Here is a 13,935-nt window from a genome sequence, read left to right on the forward strand (position 1 = left end):
AAGAGGAGGATTTGGTGAGCATTGCTGGATGCCAGACTGTGTCGAAGGCACGAGATATGTCAAGGGAGACAGCTCTGATCTCTTGTCTGCCCCCAACCCCCCTCCCTCCATCCTCCTTGTTGCATAAGAATAAATAAATAAATAAATAAAATCATGTCTGGAAAGCATCCTGCAAGTACTCCTGTAAGCAGCAGCATAGTTAGGGGTTGTGGCGCCCGGTGCGAAAGGTCAATTTTAGCACCCCACAGGAGTGTGTGCAGTGCTTTGGGCACTACGGTAAGTACGCTGTATGAGAGGAAGGAAGGAAGAGGAACTTCGCCAGTCAGAGGGGTATGACCGGATAGTCTAGATATTAGGTGGGGCACACATCTGCAGCAACGAGCTGCAGACTTGCATGGGTTTGGTTCAGAGAGCCGTGAAGGAAAGGTGGGGGCCCACACCAGAATATATGGCTGCCCCAGGCTCGGCAAAGGCCGAGAAGGAAAGGAGGTGGCTGCTGCAGGTGATTGTGCCAGGCCCATGTGCCCTGGAGGAAAGACAGTGATCGGCATAGGTAACCACGTTGGTCCCATGAGCCTTGGAGGATAGGTGAGGTCACTATGGGTGAATCTATACCTAGGAGCTGGGTCCAGGCACAGGACCTGAGGAGCAAAGTGAGCCAGCAGGACTCAGGGCCATGGAGCCCTCTGATGTGAGATAGGGCAGCAGCAGCAATGGACTGACAGATGATAGCAGCAGATGCGGATGTAGGACCATTTAAATTTGAAGTTCCAATTGTATGTGCCAATTGGCGTTTTAGACAATTTGAGAAAAGTGTGTGGAATTTCAGAGATGGGAAATTTTACATGGTTTGAATTGGCATGATCTTAATGACGATAGCATTAGGATGTGCCTTCCTCTTCTTCCATTTTTTGCTCCAGCAGGATTTGGGATGAGTAGCGAGTTAGTAAAAAATGTGCTGATGTGTGAGTGGAGGAAAAATATGTGATGTATGAACAAATTTTAGATGTGCATGATGTGGGGATTGAATGGTGTGAAATGTTGTCTGAGAATAACATCTCGTACTGGAGGGAGCTTCCAGTTCGTGGTAGTCCAGATAGAAGTGTTAGAAGTCTTGAAAATTGTGAGCTGCAAAGCTGGTAGTGGTCTGATCTGCTCGTGATCAAATTGGTTGGGGGAATCAGTAGTTGGAAGTGCAAACGTGTAGTTTGTGGGCTATGAATGTGGCCCAAGGGTTAGAATGAGAGTTGTTATTGAAGGTACCGACCCTCGGGGACTCCTAAGTGGCTGAGAGCCGCCAGAGATCCCAGAAGGGTGAGGAGTTTAGATGCCCACAGTCTTCGGCCCTGGCACTCAAGAGAGGTCCTGCGTGCAAGTGCCAGTGGGTGCCAGGAAAGTCCTATGGTTTCCAAGGAGATCCCCACAATTAGCTGTTATACCAACTTTATACTCATTGTATATGCCAAATGCTTGTCGGGGAAGTGGTGTGAGACTCAAGACTCCAATGATGTCACAGGTTTACAAAAGATCACAACTTTATTAACTGGTTGTTCACTTCATTCCAATACCAAATAATACCGTTTAACTCAATGGACCAGGTAACTCTATCCGCATAGTCCCTCTTTCGTGGCTGCAGCGCCGTACTCGTGGTACGCGTTCATTCCGTCGGGCAGGGCTTCTGAGGATGAGTGCCCTTTGACTCAAAGTCTCTTCTGTTTATATGGGCAAACTTCAGTTAATCCTCTGTGCGCTGAAATCGTAATCCCTTCTCCGCAGCAATGTTACTCAGTCATCCTGCTCGCCTTCCTGGCACCAACTCGCTCCTCCCTGCTGCGAGTTCCATTTACCAAACAATAGGGGGGTGCTCCAGCCTGGGGCTGTGACCAGGTGGACAAGAGATTACCATGTTCGTGCACATTCCTGACATTCATTTACGAAATCGTCTATCTGCTTCGTTACCAGTCCCAATCAATGAGTTACCAGTCCCAATCAATGAGTTACATTTCCACAATTCCCTCATCTTTTTGTTTTTGTTTATATTAACCATTAATCTAAACATCAATATAAGTAAACAATCAATCACTGCAAGTAAACATCAATACAAGTATAAGTAAATAATCAATCACTGCAAGTAAACATCATTACAAGTATAAGTAAATAATCAATATCTACAAGTAAATATCAATACAAGTATTCAAACCATAACTTTGGTAATCAAATTCCCTTAGGCATACACCGTCATCCTGCAAGAATCACAAAACATTTCGTTGGTCATTGACTCCTTCCATATTGTTCAATCTATTGCATTTGCATCACAAATATCTTTTCAAAACAACACTTCACCATCACCAAGATACAACAATTTCACTTCATTTTCAAGTTTTGTAAAGCATCTGCACCATCTGGCAAAAACGTTTGCCTCCACACAAATGTTGACTTTGTTTGAAAGGAAGGGCTGATCACTTGTGTTTGAATCCAGGTATGAAACATTTTCTCCTAATGTCTTCATAGCACCTGCACTACTTCGTGTAGGATTTCGCTGTTGTGGTAACATTGCGGAGTCATAGACTGACCCTGCTCTCCATGTAGCATTCTTGCCACTTTTTGCTGTAAACCATAGTAATTCCTGAACAAGGCCTTCACCCAGTTGTAGTCGACTTGCCTCCTCCCTCATTGTGAGTGGGCAGCAAGTATTGGTGTGACGTTGATTGGCCAGCAAGATGTGGAACAGGGATGCCGGATGCATCCACAATGATGTTGGGACCATGGTGTTCAGGTCATCCATGGTCCATACCAGGAGTGGCCCGCAGAATCGTGCACAGCTGTTGTGAAAAGGCACAGCCATTGGTTTGCAGCTCCATGCTGGCTCCCCGTAAGTTGGTGAAGTAATAACATATGTCCCCGCATTTCACAGAGGTTGCAGGTAAGGTGTCGTTGTCCTGCAACTTCTGATGTGATGAATGTTCCAAGCCTTCGAACAAGAGTAAGTGATCGCCTTTCTTTCATATGTTGCAGTGTGATCCAGGCAAATGGTCACATAAATTTCCTTGGTGAAGGTAAGCATCCATCTCCAAGTTACACGGGAGAATGTCTTCATCATTCTTTGAGAAAGAGGGTGTATGCCACGTTTAACTTCATTTTTTAGCCACAAATTTTCTTTCTCGAACTTCTTCCCAATTCCGTTAGCACCCCCTTCAAATGTGATCTCGTCTTATCCTTATGCTCAGTCACATCTGAATCTGCTTTCCACACACACTGAATCAGATAGGGTACATCTTACCATGAAATCAGCATAATCATGTATATCTTCCGACAGTTTCACATTCAACAATTTGTTGTTTTTCCTTAACACAAAAATGTTATATTCATTTATATGCATCACACAAATAATATTCAATCAGGTATGTATTTTCTACTAAACTAAGAATAGCATCCACAATTGCTTTCAGGTTAATATAGTTCAAAAATTAACTCATGCAGGTATTTTAGCACTACTCTAAGAAAATAAATTGTATATGATTACAATCACAAACGGGAATATCTAATTCCCAACAACAATTTTCCCAAACCAACAAATGAAGCATAATGTATTATTACCATAATTCCTCTCCACTTTTTCTTTTCCCTTTTTTTTCCTAACAGTGTGTCACTCGTGGTGATATGAGTTCACTGATATTGTAATTGACACAACTCATAACATTGTTGTTATGCCATTATCTTAATTCTACTGTATTCATTTGCAACATCACTTGATTTAATCTTTTAATCTCAGTATTTATGTCGCCATAAAAGTCTTCCTTTTCTGGTTCCACATTTCTTTCCTCATTTGTCACTTCATGCGTTATCATCGTGTTGTTGGTTACCTTATTCAAACACACCGTCACTAAGGCTTTCAAGCAAGCCACCACTAAAACAATTGCCAATATAACTACTAAACCAACAAACAAGTCTGCTACTCCTTGTATATATTCATACCTATGACATAATTATATGTCGATGACATTCAACATTATATACCAAACTAACAAGCTTCCTAAAAGGTAAATAAACATATGTCACCCACAGGGTGAACCGTATCTTGCCAAGTGACCTTGACCTTTGACCTTGACCTTCATAATTTTGTGTGCTAAAGGGTATCTCTAAAAGACTCTGATATGCGAACTTACAAGAGTTTCCAAAGGGAACTGTGCTCTACAGAGTGACCTAAACAATGCGAACTAAAGCAATACAATATACATGAAAAGTGCAGTTTTTTCGTCATAACGCCGTCAAATGACGTCACATTGTCAAACTAGTTATATGTTTGGAAAGCACTCAACAAGGGCTTCAATTTGAGGTACTACTCGATATGGTAACTGAAACTTGAAAATTTTACCTTTTGGTCAAGATTGAATGACCTTCAAAATGACCTTGAAGGTCAAGGCCGATCGACACCAAAAACTAATCAACTGAGCGCCATACCACACCCTATATACCCACCAAGTTTGGAGATCATAAGATCAAAGTTACTCAAAAAATAAGGGTTTCGTAATTTGACCTTGGGGTCAATAATTTTCGACCTCCAGCGCTAACCATGAAGGTCAAGGCCGATCGCCACCAAAAACTAATCAGCTGAGCGCCGGACCATATACTAGATTCCCATGAAGTTTGGAGACGATCCGATCAAAGTTACTCAAAAAATAAGGGTTTCGTTGACCTCCATGATTGACCGCAAAGTGACCTTGACCTTTGACCTTGACCTTCAAAATTTTGTGTGCTGAAGGGTATCTCTATAGGACTCTGATATGCGAAGTTACAGGAGTTTCCAATAATAACTGTGGTCTACAGAGTGATCTAAACGTGAAAAAAAAATGATTAACCACAAACAAAAAAACAAACAAAATAAACATATGTCACCCACAGGGTGAACCGTATCTTGCCAAGTGACCTTGACCTTTGACCTTGACCTTCATAATTTTGTGTGCTAAAGGGTATCTCTAAAAGACTCTGATATGCGAACTTACAAGAGTTTCCAAAGGGAACTGTGCTCTACAGAGTGACCTAAACAATGCGAACTAAAGCAATACAATATACATGAAAAGTGCAGTTTTTTCGTCATAACGCCGTCAAATGACGTCACATTGTCAAACTAGTTATATGTTTGGAAAGCACTCAACAAGGGCTTCAATTTGAGGTACTACTCGATATGGTAACTGAAACTTGAAAATTTTACCTTTTGGTCAAAATTGAATGACCTTCAAAATGACCTTGAAGGTCAAGGCCGATCGACACCAAAAACTAATCAACTGAGCGCCATACCACACCCTATATACCCACCAAGTTTGGAGATCATAAGATCAAAGTTACTCAAAAAATAAGGGTTTCGTAATTTGACCTTGGGGTCAATAATTTTCGACCTCCAGCGCTAACCATGAAGGTCAAGGCCGATCGCCACCAAAAACTAATCAGCTGAGCGCCGGACCATATACTAGATTCCCATGAAGTTTGGAGACGATCCGATCAAAGTTACTCAAAAAATAAGGGTTTCGTTGACCTCCATGATTGACCGCAAAGTGACCTTGACCTTTGACCTTGACCTTCAAAATTTTGTGTGCTGAAGGGTATCTCTATAGGACTCTGATATGCGAAGTTACAGGAGTTTCCAATAATAACTGTGGTCTACAGAGTGATCTAAACGTGAAAAAAAAATGATTAACCACAAACAAAAAAACAAACAAAATGAACATATGTCACCCACAGGGTGAACCGTATCTTGCCAAAATGTGAACATGAGTGACTTGCTTCAGGTCACACTGAGGTGAACAGAACTGCTATCCACTAGAAGCGACTCTTTGAGGAATGTCTGCCCACGAGATATTCCGATGATAATCGTTCTAGAGAGTGACCTTGAAAAATACGTGTTTGCCTTATAACGTCACCAAATGACGTCATTTATATAATGTCTAAAGCGACCGCAAAGTGACCTTGACCTTTGACCTTGACCTTAATAATTTCGTATGGTGAATAGTATGTCTTCATGACCAACGCACATGAAATATTGAAAGATTTTGATGAGAACTGAGGAAATAATTTTTTCATGAAAATTCCGTTTTTTCGTCATGACGTCATCAAATGACGTCATAGCGTCAAACTGTTTACAGATCTGGGAAGCACTCATCAAGGGCATTCATATGAGGTATTACTCGATATGGTACCTACGATTTCAAAATTTGACCTTGGGGTCAATAATTTTCGACCTCCAGCGCTAACCATGAAGGTCAAGGCCGATCGCCACCAAAAAATAATCAGCTGAGCGCCGGACCATATACTAGATTCCCATGAAGTTTGGAGACGATCCGATCAAAGTTACTCAAAAAATAAGGATTTCAACATTTGACCTTGGGGTCAATAATTTTCGACCTCCAGCGCTAACCATGAAGGTCAAGGCCGATCGCCACCAAAAACTAATCAGCTGAGCGCCGGACCATATACTAGATTCCCATGAAGTTTGGAGACGATCCGATCAAAGTTACTCAAAAAATAAGGGTTTCGTCGACCTCCATGATTGACCACAAAGTGACCTTGACCTTTGACCTTGACCTTCAAAATTTTGTGTGCTGAAGGGTATCTCTATAGGACTCTGATATGCGAAGTTACATGCGAAGATATGCGAAGATATGGTACCTACGATTTCAACATTTGACCTTGGGGTCAATAATTTTCGACCTCCAGCGCTAACCATGAAGGTCAAGGCCGATCGCCACCAAAAACTAATCAGCTGAGCGCCGGACCATATACTAGATTCCCATGAAGTTTGGAGACGATCCGATCAAAGTTACTCAAAAAATAAGGGTTTCAACATTTGACCTTGGGGTCAATAATTTTCGACCTCCAGCGCTAACCATGAAGGTCAAGGCCGATCGCCACCAAAAACTAATCAGCTGAGCGCCGGACCATATACTAGATTCCAATGAAGTTTGGAGACGATCCGATCAAAGTTACTCAAAAAATAAGGGTTTCGTCGACCTCCATGATTGACCACAAAGTGACCTTGACCTTTGACCTTGACCTTCAAAATTTTGTGTGCTGAAGGGTATCTCTATAGGACTCTGATATGCGAAGTTACAGGAGTTTCCAATAATAACTGTGGTCTACAGAGTGATCTAAACGTGAAAAAAAATGATTAACCACAAACAAAAAAACAAAAAAACAAACAAAAAAACAAACATACAAGCTGACTAATACATCTTGCAAAAACTTCGTTTTGGCAAGATAATAAACATATGTCACCCACAGGGTGAACCGTATCTTGCCAAGTGACCTTGACCTTTGACCTTGACCTTCATAATTTTGTGTGCTAAAGGGTATCTCTAAAAGACTCTGATATGCGAACTTACAAGAGTTTCCAAAGGGAACTGTGCTCTACAGAGTGACCTAAACAATGCGAACTAAAGCAATACAATATACATGAAAAGTGCAGTTTTTTCGTCATAACGCCGTCAAATGACGTCACATTGTCAAACTAGTTATATGTTTGGAAAGCACTCAACAAGGGCTTCAATTTGAGGTACTACTCGATATGGTAACTGAAACTTGAAAATTTTACCTTTTGGTCAAAATTGAATGACCTTCAAAATGACCTTGAAGGTCAAGGCCGATCGACACCAAAAACTAATCAACTGAGCGCCATACCACACCCTATATACCCACCAAGTTTGGAGATCATAAGATCAAAGTTACTCAAAAAATAAGGGTTTCGTAATTTGACCTTGGGGTCAATAATTTTCGACCTCCAGCGCTAACCATGAAGGTCAAGGCCGATCGCCACCAAAAACTAATCAGCTGAGCGCCGGACCATATACTAGATTCCCATGAAGTTTGGAGACGATCCGATCAAAGTTACTCAAAAAATAAGGGTTTCATTGACCTCCATGATTGACCGCAAAGTGACCTTGACCTTTGACCTTGACCTTCAAAATTTTGTGTGCTGAAGGGTATCTCTATAGGACTCTGATATGCGAAGTTACAGGAGTTTCCAATAATAACTGTGGTCTACAGAGTGATCTAAACGTGAAAAAAAAATGATTAACCACAAACAAAAAAACAAACAAAATAAACATATGTCACCCACAGGGTGAACCGTATCTTGCCAAGTGACCTTGACCTTTCACCTTGACCTTCATAATTTTGTGTGCTAAAGGGTATCTCTAAAAGACTCTGATATGCAAACTTACAAGAGTTTCCAAAGGGAACTGTGCTCTACAGAGTGACCTAAACAATGCGAACTAAAGCAATACAATATACATGAAAAGTGCAGTTTTTTCGTCATAACGCCGTCAAATGACGTCACATTGTCAAACTAGTTATATGTTTGGAAAGCACTCAACAAGGGCTTCAATTTGAGGTACTACTCGATATGGTAACTGAAACTTGAAAATTGTACCTTTTGGTCAAAATTGAATGACCTTCAAAATGACCTTGAAGGTCAAGGCCGATCGACACCAAAAACTAATCAACTGAGCGCCATACCACACCCTATATACCCACCAAGTTTGGAGATCATAAGATCAAAGTTACTCAAAAAATAAGGGTTTCGTAATTTGACCTTGGGGTCAATAATTTTCGACCTCCAGCGCTAACCATGAAGGTCAAGGCCGATCGCCACCAAAAACTAATCAGCTGAGCGCCGGACCATATACTAGATTCCCATGAAGTTTGGAGACGATCCGATCAAAGTTACTCAAAAAATAAGGGTTTCGTTGACCTCCATGATTGACCGCAAAGTGACCTTGACCTTTGACCTTGACCTTCAAAATTTTGTGTGCTGAAGGGTATCTCTATAGGACTCTGATATGCGAAGTTACAGGAGTTTCCAATAATAACTGTGGTCTACAGAGTGATCTAAACGTGAAAAAAAAAAGATTAACCACAAACAAAAAAACAAACAAAAAAACAAAAAACAAACAAACAAACATACAAGCTGACTGATACATCTTGCAAAAACTTCGTTTTGGCAAGATAATAAAGAAAATCCCTTAATATGTAACATAAATCAGATTATTTGTCTTACCCTGATCCCCCTATCTCCCGGGGTTGAACTCAATCCCCTGATCATGAGTGTAGTTGTGATACATTTTTTCACTCATGTTGTATTAATATCAGCAGGTAATTGTATGTCATGTAGGCAAATAAATGTCACTATCCCAAGTAGGAATATCACATGTTGAAAATGTAATGTTTATCAATGCAAGGGGTGTTAAAATGTAATTCAAATGACTGTAAATCACGACTATCATTTATCTGCCACTGAATGTTCTGCTGGGCTGCTAGGTGCAGCCTCATTTTCTGTGCGATCGTCCACCTTAGCCCCATGTGCTTGTTTGCAATGAGGGGCATGAATCCAACTTTCTATTTTGGGTCCATATTTTTTTCCCTATTCTTATCAATCTCCTATGGTTTATCATTTCGTTCCAAGATACCGCAACCAAAGGTTTTAACCAAAGCTCTACCAAACTATTTCCAATTTGAACAAAAAATGCCAGTGAAACAATGATTCGAAGAATTAACTTCAAGGGGTCAATAAATTTATTCTATAGCCAGATCTAATTTTCCCATCCAATAGTTTGCCTTGCCACATGTCATATTATAACACTTTAATAAACCTTCGAAAAATGTTTCCCATCTCAACAAATTTCCTTTTTACAAATAGCCATGTGTAACTTACGTATTTAACTACAATTTCCTCTCAATTTGTTTGGCCTAACTGGCCGCAAAAGTGGCTGCCAGCATGCAGTACCGTTTTTTATCTACCAAGGAAGTGCTCATCCACACAAGACCTCTACCAAAATGTTGTTTGTAAAAACAAATCTGGGATTTCCGATTACATGGATGCACTCTCAGGACATTTTCAGGCTGCTGTTAACAATCCACTATGATAAATTAATTCCTTTACCCACAATCAAATAATTAGTACAAATTGAGGATATTATCCATCTGACATTCATTTATAGATTCATTATGTTGGATCTAATATATATATATATTTTTTTTCCAATAATTTCGCACTGGTGTAAGGAAGAACAATAGCTCTCATAAGTCTTAGTAATATCGTAGTTAATTTACCCAGCATCGAAGAATTTATTTACTGTCCATTCTCATCTGTTAACCAGTGACTTTGTTTGAACTCCAGAACTCAAAACTCACAATAGTTCAAACCAGCAAAATTTCCTTTACTATTTTCCCATATCATCTATGCCTTATACACATCCATACATACAGCCCAATTTATATTCTGATAAAATTCAAGTTTATATATATATAAAATCCGTGAGCAGAGTACTCTGGGAAGTCAGTGTAAGACCTCTCCAAAATTTGGCTAATTTTGTACTCCCACATTTTTTATGAAGCTCATATCCATAAATAGCTTTGATTCTCATATAAATTCTATCACAATGGAATCCCAAGATTACTTCCAATTTTTTACTATTAATGAATAGCTGCTCATAACTCAGCAAATCAAATCTTTATTCTCCATCTCCCTTGACAAAAGTGATAATTTTCATAATCAAATTATATTTCTATTTTTATCTTGCCAGAACGAAGTTTTTGCAAGATGTATCAGTCAGCTTGTATGTTTGTTTGTTTGTTTGTTTGTTTTTTTGTTTGTTTTTTTGTTTGTGGTTAATCATTTTTTTTTCACGTTTAGATCACTCTGTAGACCACAGTTATTATTGGAAACTCCTGTAACTTCGCATATCAGAGTCCTATAGAGATACCCTTCAGCACACAAAATTTTGAAGGTCAAGGTCAAAGGTCAAGGTCACTTTGCGGTCAATCATGGAGGTCAACGAAACCCTTATTTTTTGAGTAACTTTGATCGGATCGTCTCCAAACTTCATGGGAATCTAGTATATGGTCCGGCGCTCAGCTGATTAGTTTTTGGTGGCGATCGGCCTTGACCTTCATGGTTAGCGCTGGAGGTCGAAAATTATTGACCCCAAGGTCAAATTACGAAACCCTTATTTTTTGAGTAACTTTGATCTTATGATCTCCAAACTTGGTGGGTATATAGGGTGTGGTATGGCGCTCAGTTGATTAGTTTTTGGTGTCGATCGGCCTTGACCTTCAAGGTCATTTTGAAGGTCATTCAATTTTGACCAAAAGGTAAAATTTTCAAGTTTCAGTTACCATATCGAGTAGTACCTCAAATTGAAGCCCTTGTTGAGTGCTTTCCAAACATATAACTAGTTTGACAATGTGACGTCATTTGACGGCGTTATGACGAAAAAACTGCACTTTTCATGTATATTGTATTGCTTTAGTTCGCATTGTTTAGGTCACTCTGTAGAGCACAGTTCCCTTTGGAAACTCTTGTAAGTTCGCATATCAGAGTCTTTTAGAGATACCCTTTAGCACACAAAATTATGAAGGTCAAGGTCAAAGGTCAAGGTCACTTGGCAAGATACGGTTCACCCTGTGGGTGACATATGTTTATTTTTATTTTATGAATTCTCTCGATATGTGATCCCATCCCCATGGAACTATCTAATTTTCAGACAAGGCACACTGTCGGTGTCAACAATCTTGTAAGATTGATACACAAAAACAAAAACACTGACACACAAAATACCCACACACACATGCATTATGCGTATTTGTTTGCGTTGGAACCCTTATTTACAGATCCGGATGGGTGTCAACTTTATTTCAATTTCTCAAAATTTGTCCTTCAATTTTATAAGCGCTAATACACAAATGGACCAAAAAGTTTATTCTTAGAAAACCCCTATGACATCACATTGACATTACCCTTTCAGTTCCCACAATAATTTATCCAACTTTGACTACCCACCCATTTGTATGTCAGTCGACCACTGACCTATCAATCGTGTGGAACAATAGTCCGAAATTCCCACCTGATCATGATGTGACTCTTGTCACTTGGTTTGCCAAAAAAATTGCAAAGCAATTGTTCCAAACTTGGTAAATTTAAAATTTTGTGCCCAACATAAAAGATCCAATTTCGGCATTTGATCAATTAATTATCAATTTGCTTACAAGCAAAAGAAAAATGAATAATTCTTGCTCCGAAAACTTTTCAGACCCAAGAATCATCGACAGTTATTCATGTTTGTCCAGTAATCTAATTTGTTGAGGCCAATCGTCATTTGGGATTTGTCGCAATGAAGGCCTAATCATTGTCTGAGGTATCGGTCAGCACTGGTACCCTTGATCTTGGTTTACCCTATGAACTTGTCTTCCTTTTGGTATACGGACATCCTCTTTTCCAATGTCCCATCCGTCCACACTTGAAACACCGGTTTCTGTCGTTGCCTGGTCTGTGCACCTGTGCACTTGTATTGCTGGGCTGCATCTCTACATCCCTGAGTTGCCATTGCAATCTCTCGTTATCTCCTGAAACACGAAAAAATTCTCTGTACCGTCCTTTTTGGGGAGACAACTGGAAATCAGATGGGACAACTGTCACTTTCATTCCTAATTTCGAGGGCAGTTGTGCATTTGTCTCCTCCACTGTATCCTGTATCCTTTTTATTTTAAGTTCTAGATCCGTTATCCGTTCTTGCTGTTCCCGTTGTCTGGATTCACCATCCCAAAGCTGGAATGCAAGCCAGTCTACCGTTAGATTCTGTCTCTTCCTGGCTTTCAATCTTTGTTCCAATCTTTCCAATCGACTTCGCTCAAATGTACCATCTCTTGGAAACTCCTCATCATGTCCCTTTGTCCACAAATACCAATTCTCGACCTGCCTTATAGCTTCGGCACCATAACGGTCGTACATATGATGTGTACAAGTACCTTTTTGTGGAATCTCTGGTTGTCCTTGTGTATTCTTGCAGGCTCCATTTCCCATTCTGCTTTTTATCAAAGTAGCGTTGGATGTGTTGTAGTTTGTTCCTCTAAAGCTTCACTCGTACCTCCAGGAAGGATCTCTCCACCTGTTCAAACGGTGATTTCCAGAGAATCTCTCTCACCTGTGGCTTTTGCACAATCCAATCTCACAGATCAGTATTTGCAGATGAGCCAAAGGGTCAGTATGAAATGGGTGAATTCTCAGGTGTCCGCTCTGTTGAAGGGGAAATCACACAATGGTAACCGCACATATATCTATATATAAACTCACCACCTTGCTCAATTTTCCAAGGTTGTCTTCTGTTGATAATATCTCACAAAGATATCAAAGCTTCTTTCTTGAGACCGCATTTTCATCAATCAAACAATCAATATATTCAATTCAATTTATTCAGGTCAATTTATTCAGTTAAATTTATTCAATTAAATTTATTCAGTTCAATTCAATTATTCAATTTCAATTAATTTATCAATATTCATCAATAAATCAAATTAATCCTTTTGGATGACTCCTTGCATAAGCCCTTTCCCCAATGATGTCAGGACAGGTCCATCCATTGACTGAGATCGAAGCTCATCGGTCGTCACCTCTGGTTCATACCTCATGTCAATTGATGAATCACCGTTCTGTCCTAGGGTCATATCTGACATATTTCCCCATTTTGCCTGGTCTCCACAAATTTTATTTGCAACCACTAAAGGCAACTCATCCTTCATTCGTGAGACTGCCAAAATGGATGGCAGATATTAAAGTTCTTTGGGAAAAATATCTCATCATTTTTCTTTAATAGTACCCAAATCTCTTGGCAATATAAATTTCGTAAAACTCCTGAAATAAGACTGTAAAATTCCTTCAATCATGCTAAATTTTGAAACTCCATCGCTTGTAACACCCAATTTATCCCATAGGGCTTGAAAGTTCTTTCCCAAGTTCATGCAATCATTCTGCATTTGAACCCTATGATATCATTCATAATAATCATCATGATTTTATAGTCATGGTCCTATCATAATCATCTATTTAAAACGAACATTTCCTTTATCACCACAGCTATGTGGTATAATCAACAATAGAATAAAACTGTA

The 13,935-nt window shown here is 39.7% G+C and overlaps 1 long non-coding RNA gene across 1 annotated transcript; it reads right to left on the reverse strand.

The window, feature by feature from the left end:
• Window positions 1-1,482: 1,482 nt before the first annotated feature.
• LOC144891162 (uncharacterized) lies at window positions 1,483-13,133 on the reverse strand. The gene is made up of 3 exons (XR_013622753.1): window positions 12,972-13,133; window positions 12,796-12,935; window positions 1,483-1,877 (listed from the first exon to the last, which is right to left on the reverse strand). It is a non-coding gene; the product is annotated as an uncharacterized LOC144891162 (long non-coding RNA).
• Between the last annotated feature and the right edge of the window lie 802 nt (window positions 13,134-13,935).

Source organism: Myxine glutinosa, chromosome 3 (assembly GCF_964187855.1).
Source record: "Myxine glutinosa chromosome 3, kmMyxGlut1.1, whole genome shotgun sequence".
Lineage (NCBI taxonomy): Eukaryota > Metazoa > Chordata > Myxini > Myxiniformes > Myxinidae > Myxine > Myxine glutinosa.